At 39.9% G+C, this 8761-nt stretch overlaps 1 pseudogene; it reads right to left on the bottom strand.

The window, feature by feature from the left end:
• Window positions 1–6902: 6902 nt before the first annotated feature.
• LOC113195340 (small nucleolar RNA SNORA70) lies at window positions 6903–7011 on the bottom strand (annotated as a pseudogene).
• Window positions 7012–8761: the final 1750 nt, after the last annotated feature.

The following is an 8761-nucleotide window of genomic DNA, read 5'->3' as shown; positions in this document are numbered from 1 at the left end:
CCTCCTAAAAGTGAGAATGAGTTCAAACTCTCATGTACTTTTGCTTTCCAGCTGCCCTCAGCCCTCTGGACTCTAGGCCTCAGTGCTCTAAATTTGATGAATTGGGCCTTGGGCCTCCTTTCCCTACTGAGAAGAGCATGAGCATTTCCTTCCCCCATCTTATTTCATACCCTCTTAACAATGATGGAATCACATTTCTCATAAAAAGAAGGTGAGAAGACAAAATTGCACTGGCTCAGAGCAAGTCATAAGTCATAGCGGTAGTTTAGCAAGAAACCACATCAGTGAGAACCCCTGTTCTGGTTTTGCCTTAACCAGCAGGGCAGAGAAGAAATAGCCAGAGGGCTGCTAGCTGGCCCCTACTCAGCCAACCCAGGCAGCAGCTTTAACTGAGGGTTTACTCATTTCTTCTTCCCTCTTTCTTCCTACCTTGCTATTGCTGGTTTCCTTTTTTGTTTCCTTCCTTCTGCATGTGCTTATTGGCCATCTCCTACATGCTAGGCATGCCAAGAGTCCCTGGGACCTCAACAGGAAACTATGACTTAAAGGGGCTTCCCATCTTGACTGTTCTACAAGACCAAACATTGTCCTCGTGCTGAAACAATCACTTACCTTCATGGACATCACAGTGTGATCCCAATGGTCTGCCACTACTCAGTTAACAGCAAAACTCCCTTTCAAGATCTGGCCTCTTTCAGATACAGCACCATTCACACAACATTTACAATCCATAGCAAACAAGACAAAGAACCAAATGCTTCTCTACCAGGTGCGGAACTCTTTATAACTTTTGCTGAATTCTCTGCACCCCAGATTCTAGCCTCACCTATTCCACTCCTCTACTGATACTCTCTCCAGAGTGGACCATCAATAATTTTTGTTAATGAATGATAAGAGGGAGCTAGTGAGCATACATATATTAAAGAAATTGAACTTAGAGACATTGCCATGTGGACCACATGGTCCCTCCCTAATCAGATCCACCGAACCTACCAGTCCTTTCAAAGGGAGTCAGGTATTTTACCCTTCCCACTGGGTTTTCTTGATAGGGCCCTTGCCATTGAATAGTTAATATACTCTGGCTAGCCATGTGGCCTACATCAATTCTCTTGAAAATATGGGGAGCTCTACTCATTGGCCCTCAAAATGAAGTCTTCCTTCTTATATGATGGGCACCACCCAGGTCAACATCCAGTACATGCACTGTTTTTCCTAGCTTTGTCATTGGTCTTCACCTGTTTCTTATACACTGCCACCATTATTGTTATTATGGGTACCTGTAGCTATTATGGGTGCCTAATGTACATCACACACATCAAAATTATTAAAATTATTTCATAACATCTTTTAAAATTGTATATTATATCAGTGAAAGAAAAGATAAATAGCCAAGCTATTTCTCTTAATAAAATTATGGGTACCTGTTGTTATTATGGGTACCTGTTGGTCTCTGCCTTGATTCTCCTTAAAATTCTTTCTCAAAGATTGGTACTGTATAAGTATTTTTGTAGGTACCCTCAACAACAGTAGTGGCTAACAGCTGACCATTTACTCTGTAAGAGCTGTGCTAATGCCTCATTTGCATTATCTGTCTTCACAGGAACCCCTTATACATACCCCAGAGGCACTGTAGACAATCATCTTAGTTTGGATTCTCTGAAATAAGTACTTGATATAAGGATTTGGGTATATGTAGTTTATAGGAGGTGGTCTGAGGAACCAGTTAAGAGTAATGACCTTGGAAGGTGGGTAAGCCACAAAGAAATGCATTAATGGGTGGAAAACCATTGCAAGCTAACAACTGGGGCACAAAGCTCTCTTTATGTTCAAGAGACATTGTAGAATGCACCTCAGAGTTATTCCACCAAGAAGCAAGGATTCTGGAATAATTTCTTTTTACCAGTTCCTCTCCTTCATGGGTAGAGGATTACCCCCATAGGATTTAACTCTTCAGAGAACTTCCAGAGCACAAATCCAAGCAGTCAGAAAACATGAGCAGGCAGAAAATCAACGAAAGCATAGCTGTGTGCAGGAACTGTCTGCAGCTGACTTCAGAGTGGGATAAGGCAATATGAGCAGGTCATTGACAATGTCTGATGCAATAATATTGGCGAGAAATAAAAAAGGGACGAACACAAGGAGAAATAAGATCTGATTTCATCCTCACTAGTCTTATACACGTAGCTCTAGAGTTTAAAATCCATCCACTTAAACACTGTTAATGAGGACCTACTGTGTTGCACACAGTTTATCACACTGAGGGTATAGAAATGAGCAAAAGAATCAGTGACTTCATAACATTTATCATACAGAACAACAAAGGGCTAAACAAATGGTGCCATCCACCCTCCATCTACCCTTCTTGCTTGATAGCTCATTGGCTAGTTTGTAGATCGATGCCTATACTTCAGACCTCAAATTTGCTTTGCCTAGATTTTATGTTCGAAAGTGACAACTCAGATTTGAGAAAAACTTCCAGCTAGTTCTGAACTGGCAAGTGGATCACACAGCAGCCTGTCAAGCTGCTTCTTGCTGTCATTTATAGATTTCCAGGTATTTCATTGCAGAAATTAAATATGGAGTGATTTGGTACACACTACGCATTTGTGTCTGCCACTTCTTTTTTAGGCTTTTTACTGAGCTCTCTGGTGCCTCTACTTTGCTTTTTCTCTATAGAGTTGCCAGCATGTTCTTGTCAACCGTGAAAGTGCTAGACCAAGGCTTGTCAAATTGACTTCTGAGGGTGACACACCTTGATCCTGCCTTGTCACTCTTGGGTATTTTGATTCCTCTTCACACAGACTTAGCACTCAACAGACCTCATGGAAGACACCCACTTCACCTCTTTCATATTTATCCCTGATCTGGACATAGAAGGGGAGAGACCAGATAGCCCTGGAGATAGACAATGGCCCCAGCTTTGCAGATCAGGACAGGCTTATGTAGGAGAAATGGCTTTCATCCATGTAAACTCTTGGCTACTCTACTGGACCATTGCAGTAGCTTCCAGCTAATCTCCTTGCCTCCTCTCTGAGCTCCTTCCGAATAAATCTGAAGTCCTTTCTAGTCAAGGCCTACAAAGTCTTATATGAATGGACTCCTCTACCTCTCTGATCTGACCTTTACTTCTGTTTCTCATTGTTCCAGCTATTCTCTAGCAAGACAAGCACATGGCTGCTTTGGGGGACTTCATACTTTCTAGTTCATTACTTTCTAGTACTGCAGTGCTCTTCCCCAAACATCTGCATGACCCATTCTCTCTTTGCTTCATCTAAGGTCTCTGCTCAAGTATCATCTTATCTGAGAAGTCTTCTCTAATCCCCCTATAATAGAGAACACTTCCCCTCCCATTCCACACCCTGTAACCCCTAAACCCTCTTCTGTGTCCGGTCATAACAATATCATACCTTGGGGTTATTTCCCCTTTTTTATGTTTGTTTCTCCACTCTAGAACTTGTGTGCGAGGAACTTTGCCAGTACACCACCAGCACTCAGAACAGGGCTTGCCATGTAGTAGACTATCAATAATTTTTGTTAATGAATGATAAGAGGGATCTAGTGAGCACACGCATATTAAAGGAACTGAACTTAGAGACATTGCCATGTGAGTCTTAAATATTTACACAGGAAAATCCATTCCATCCATACAAATGCCGCCCCGTTTCTTTAATGTTATGCACTTTTAAAGCGATCTTAGAAAAGTCAGTTGTCCAAAGAAACTTACAGAGAAAATGATCAATCTTACTTATTATTAGAACGCTGCTGATTAAAACAAAAATTAGATACCATTTCTGACCACGATGGTCCAATTATTCTATTCACCAGTGTTGGAAAGTTCAGCACTGGAGTAGAGAGGGGACTGGGCACTAAATCATACCGCTGGCTAGAGCATAGACACATGCAGCTTTTCCAGTTGGTGAATATACATGAAAGGCCTTAGAACGTGTAGTTTTCAATATGTCTGAAGAACATTTATTGGTACGTGAAGATGCTCACAATACTTTTTTTTTTTTTTAGAAGCAAAAGAAGAGAGTAAATACAGTATGCAGATCAATAGCCCATTTTTGTTTCAGAAACTATCCTGGATGATTAGATCCCAAAATGTTAACAATGCTGGTGTCTGGATAGCAGAATTGCAAGTAATTTTGATTTTCTTCCTCTTACTTGCCTATATTTTCCAAATACTTTGTAAGTCACCTGCATTAATATTTCATTAATTATTATGTAAACATAGTATGAAAATATTTGAAATACTAATAATCAAAAAGAAATAAGAATTAATTAAAAGCCATCTCTAGGGCTGGGGATTTAGCTCAGTTGGTAAAGTGCTTGCCTCAAATAATGCACAAGGCCAAGGGTTTGATCCTCAGCACCACAAAAAAAAAAAAAAAAAATCTAATGGAAGTAAATATTAGTAATATAATAATAACTTTTAAATAAAAATAGTTTATTTTATTGATAGATATTTTGATAACAAAAACATATTTTTTGATGCTGGGACATCCCTCATTTCTACCTACTTAGTAATATGGGGCCCACACTGTATGGACAAACACTAACTGCTCTATCTCAGAGCCCCATGATTATAATTTGGGGTGGCAGGCCTGTGCATAAAATTTAAACCAGAATCATTCCAAAAGAAGCAAATGTCATTCAGGTTCCCTTGGGTGGGTATTGTCCCAAGTTAGCAAGCTTGTAAGGAAGTGTCTCCCTCAGACCCACACTGAGGCTGACCCACTCAGGAGAGGTTTCCATCAAGTCTTACCCTTCAGCACAGGCCCTTGTAATCACTGTGAGCCTAGGATCTTCTGTATTTGCATTATGCCCTGTAGGCCGATGCTTTGTAGCCCAGGAAGGTGACTCCAGCGCCACCTCATTCCCATTTAAAGTAGGTAAGTGAAAGTCCCACCTAGCTCCCTCCATGTTGAAAATAGCCACCTACAGGTCTGAGAGAATTAGATCAGGCCCTGCAAGAAATTCTCCCAATCGATTTGTTGATAAGTAATATTAATTCATTAACAAATATTAATACGTAGTTTTTAACTTTTTAATTTTTTGTTTTAGTTAGTTATACCTGACAGTAGAATGCATTTATGCACTTTGATATATCATACATAGATGGGATATAATTTCTCATTTTTCTGAGTATATAGGTTGTAGAATCATATTGATCATGCAGTCACATATATACATACAGTAATAATGTCTGTTTTGTTCTACTGTCTTTCCTACGTCCACATCCCCTCCTCTCCCTTCCTTCACTTCCCTCTACCCAATCAAAGGTAACGCTATTTTCTAGTGCTCCCCACCTTATTGTGAATTAGCATCCATATATTAGAGAAATCATTCAGCCTTTGGGTTTTTTTGTTTTTTGTTTTTTTTTAATTTATTTATTTTGCATTAAGATTCTTTTTTATTTTTTATTATTAGTTGTTCAAAACATTACAAAGCTCTTGACATATCATATTTCATAGATTTGATTCAAGCAGATTGTGAACTCCCATTTTTACCCTGCATACATATTGCAGATTCACATCAGTTTTGGCATTGGATTATTTCACTTAGCATGAGTCTCCAACTCCATCCATTTACTGGCAAATGCCATAATTTCATTCTTCTTTAAAGCTGAGTAATATTCCATTGTGGGTGTGTGTGTGTGTGTGTGTGTGTGTGTGTGTATATATAAAACATTTTTAATCCATTCATCTGTTGAAGGACACCTAGTTGGTTCCATAGTTTAGCTATTGTGAGTTGAGCTGCTATAAACATTGATGTGGCTGTGTCACTGTGATATGCTGATTTTTAAGTCATTTGGGTGTAAATCAAGTAGTGGAATAGTCAGGTTAAATGGTGTTCCATTCCAACTTTTCTGTGGAATCTCCATACCACTTTCCATAATGGTTGCACCAATTTGCATTCCCACCAGTGATGTATGAGTGTCACTTTTCCCCTAAATGTTCACCAACATTTATTGTTGCTTGTATTCTTGATGATTGCCATTCTGATTAGAGTGAGATGAAATCTTAGAGGAGTTTTGATTTGCGTTTCTCTAATTGCTAGAGACGTTGAACATTTTTTTCATATATTTGTTGATCAATTGTATTTCTTCTACAGTGAAGTGTCTGTTCGGTTCCTTTGCCCATTTATTGATTGGGTTATTTGAGTATGGGGGTTGTTAAGTTTTTTTGAGATCTTTATATATCCTAGAGATTAATGTTTTATCTGAGGTGCATGTGGTAAAGATTTTCTCCCAATCTGCAGGCTCTTCCTTCACATTATTTCTTTCTTCAAATATAAACTTTCAGTAGTTACACCAACATCATGGGAAAGTATAATTCAATTGATTTTATTTGTGTGCAGGCGTGCAGTCATAGACTTATATATAATGTCTATTAGATGCTGGGTACTATCTAGGCATGAGGAACATTGTTGTGACTGTGTGTGTGTGTGTGTGTGTGTGTGTGTGTGTGTGTAAGAGAGAGACAGACAGAGAGATGGAGGATTTATTGGTGAGCATGATTAAGGAGGGGACAACACAGTGGATACCCTCATGAGTGCATGATCTGCCACTTGTCCAGAAGATCATGACTGGGGACATGAGCTATTAGAAGTGAACCTCTTCTCAGCCACCGTGTCTTCAAATTCATCTTCGGTGAATGTGGTAATACTTCATTTCTTTGAGATGTGGATCTTCTGGTGGCCAAAGAACTTGAACTTTGCCCTGCATAGGGCCTCAATCACATGTTCCTTTTTCTGCAGCTTGGGTGCAGATGGACATGATGACTTGGCCATTGTGACCCCTAGCCACCATGCCCTAGGCCTCCCAAAGGCAACCCACACACCTGTCTGGGGCCTAGATTGGGGACAGCAGGAGATCAGAGACATGAACATCCACTGGAGCACACCGTCTCAAGATTCCTTAGGAGAACTGAAACAAGAAACAGGCTGCTGTTGGTAGCCATTGCACCCTGGGCTCCCACGAGCAAAGAAATTCAGCTTAATCAACTTCAGAGACATGACTTTAAAAAAAAAAAAACCACCACAATCATTGAGCTAACATCTTTCAATAGAAGATCATAATAAGCAAAATAAATAATTAAAAATATATATAGCCAGCTAATAATTAGTGCTAACCATATAACTAAAGCATATTTCAGAAACATCTTTTGTGGCTCAGTATGCAAAAATCTATAGAGAAATAACACAAGACTTGAGTCAATGGAAAACTCACTCTATTTTTGGACGCTGGGATAAACTGTATTTTTCAGGATGACCGAACAGTATTTTTCATCTCTTTCAATGAAGCTTTAAAACTCCTGCCTTTAAAAAGTAGACATTTAGCTGAGTGCTGTGGCACATACTTTTAATTTCAGCTACTTGGAAAGCTGAGGCAAGAGGATTACAAGTTTGAGGTCTGCCTGAAACTTATCAAGACCCTGCCTCAAAATAAATAACAAAAAGAGCTGATAGGTAGCTCAGTGGTAGAACACCTCCGGGGTTCAAGACCCAGTGCCACACACTCACACACAAAGTAAACTTTATTCCTTAGCCTTGAATCTGAGCGTGTTTATGACTATGGCAGAAATGACACCATGTGATTCCAGAAGCAAGATCTCTAAAGGCAACGGTAGCTTCTGCCCCGGGGTTTCTTAGAATGCTTGTTCTTGGAACCCCGCCTCCAAGCTGTGAGGTCAGACAGCCTGTGAAGAGGCTCAGGCCAATTTTAGCTCAAGGCAAATTTCAGGGTGGCATTGTTTTCTTAGTGTTTCTCTCTTTTGCCTTCTCTCTCTCTCTCCTTTTTTCTCCCTCCCTCTCCCTCTGTTCTAGTTTAATTGCACATTTCCACATTTTCTACAGGAAAACTGTCTTCTACAAAATAAGTGGAAAATGTTAACTAGTGGCCATTCATCTATCATTTTTATCTATTGTTTTAGTTTGATTTTTCTCCCCCTTCCAACTTCCCCTCTACTTTGCCTTGTTGGCATCTTGCTCTGGTTTCCAAAATCACGCCTCACAGCCTTGAGCATCTATCTATTCTGTAGTTCTCTGGTGCCCAGCGGCAGTTCCAGCTCTTGGTTTTGGCCACCACGTTCTAAGCGACAGCTCCTCCCAGGATTGGTTTTCAATGTTCTGAGAGACTCCTAAAGACCCCAATCAAACTGCCGCTTCAGTCTTTACCGAGATTTTTACAAATCTACCTTCAATTTCAAGTACTTGCAGTTGTTTCTGATTCTGCACGAGCACCTAATGGGTGAAGTCAGCTGGTTAAACTCTCAGAACCTTTATCACAATGTGTAATTATCTGTTGATTTGTATATGTTTATTTGTGGGGTGGTTTGTTTCTTTCTGGGTCATACCCTCTGTCCCCAGCACTGAGGGGAGAACTTGGCATATAAAAAGGAGATTAATAAATATTTGCCAAACCAGTGAGAGAATTTAGCACTTTCAACTGCGTGGGGACCATCAACTGATCATGGAGATAATTAGATTCACACCTCCGGTTACCTCTTACATTTTTAAACAATAACAAAATTGCAAAGTGTCTAAAAGGAATGCAAATATAGTTCCGGTTTCTACTGAGTACAAGGTGTTTAGAAGTGCTGCTTCCATTCCGGTAAGAGACAAGAAGATCCTGGAAAGCCAGCAAAACAACCCTATAGATTAATTCTGCTCTCATCAAATCGGATCTGATCTAACCTACTCCATCAGGAATCTTCCCTTAGGCTAACTGGAAAAGGACCATGAATAGAGCAACTTGGGT

The sequence above is a fragment of the Urocitellus parryii genome, chromosome 3 (genome assembly GCF_045843805.1).
Source record: "Urocitellus parryii isolate mUroPar1 chromosome 3, mUroPar1.hap1, whole genome shotgun sequence".
NCBI lineage: Eukaryota > Metazoa > Chordata > Mammalia > Rodentia > Sciuridae > Urocitellus > Urocitellus parryii.
Note: the sequence above shows the minus strand (reverse complement) of the source record. Positions and strands in the feature narration are given on the sequence as shown.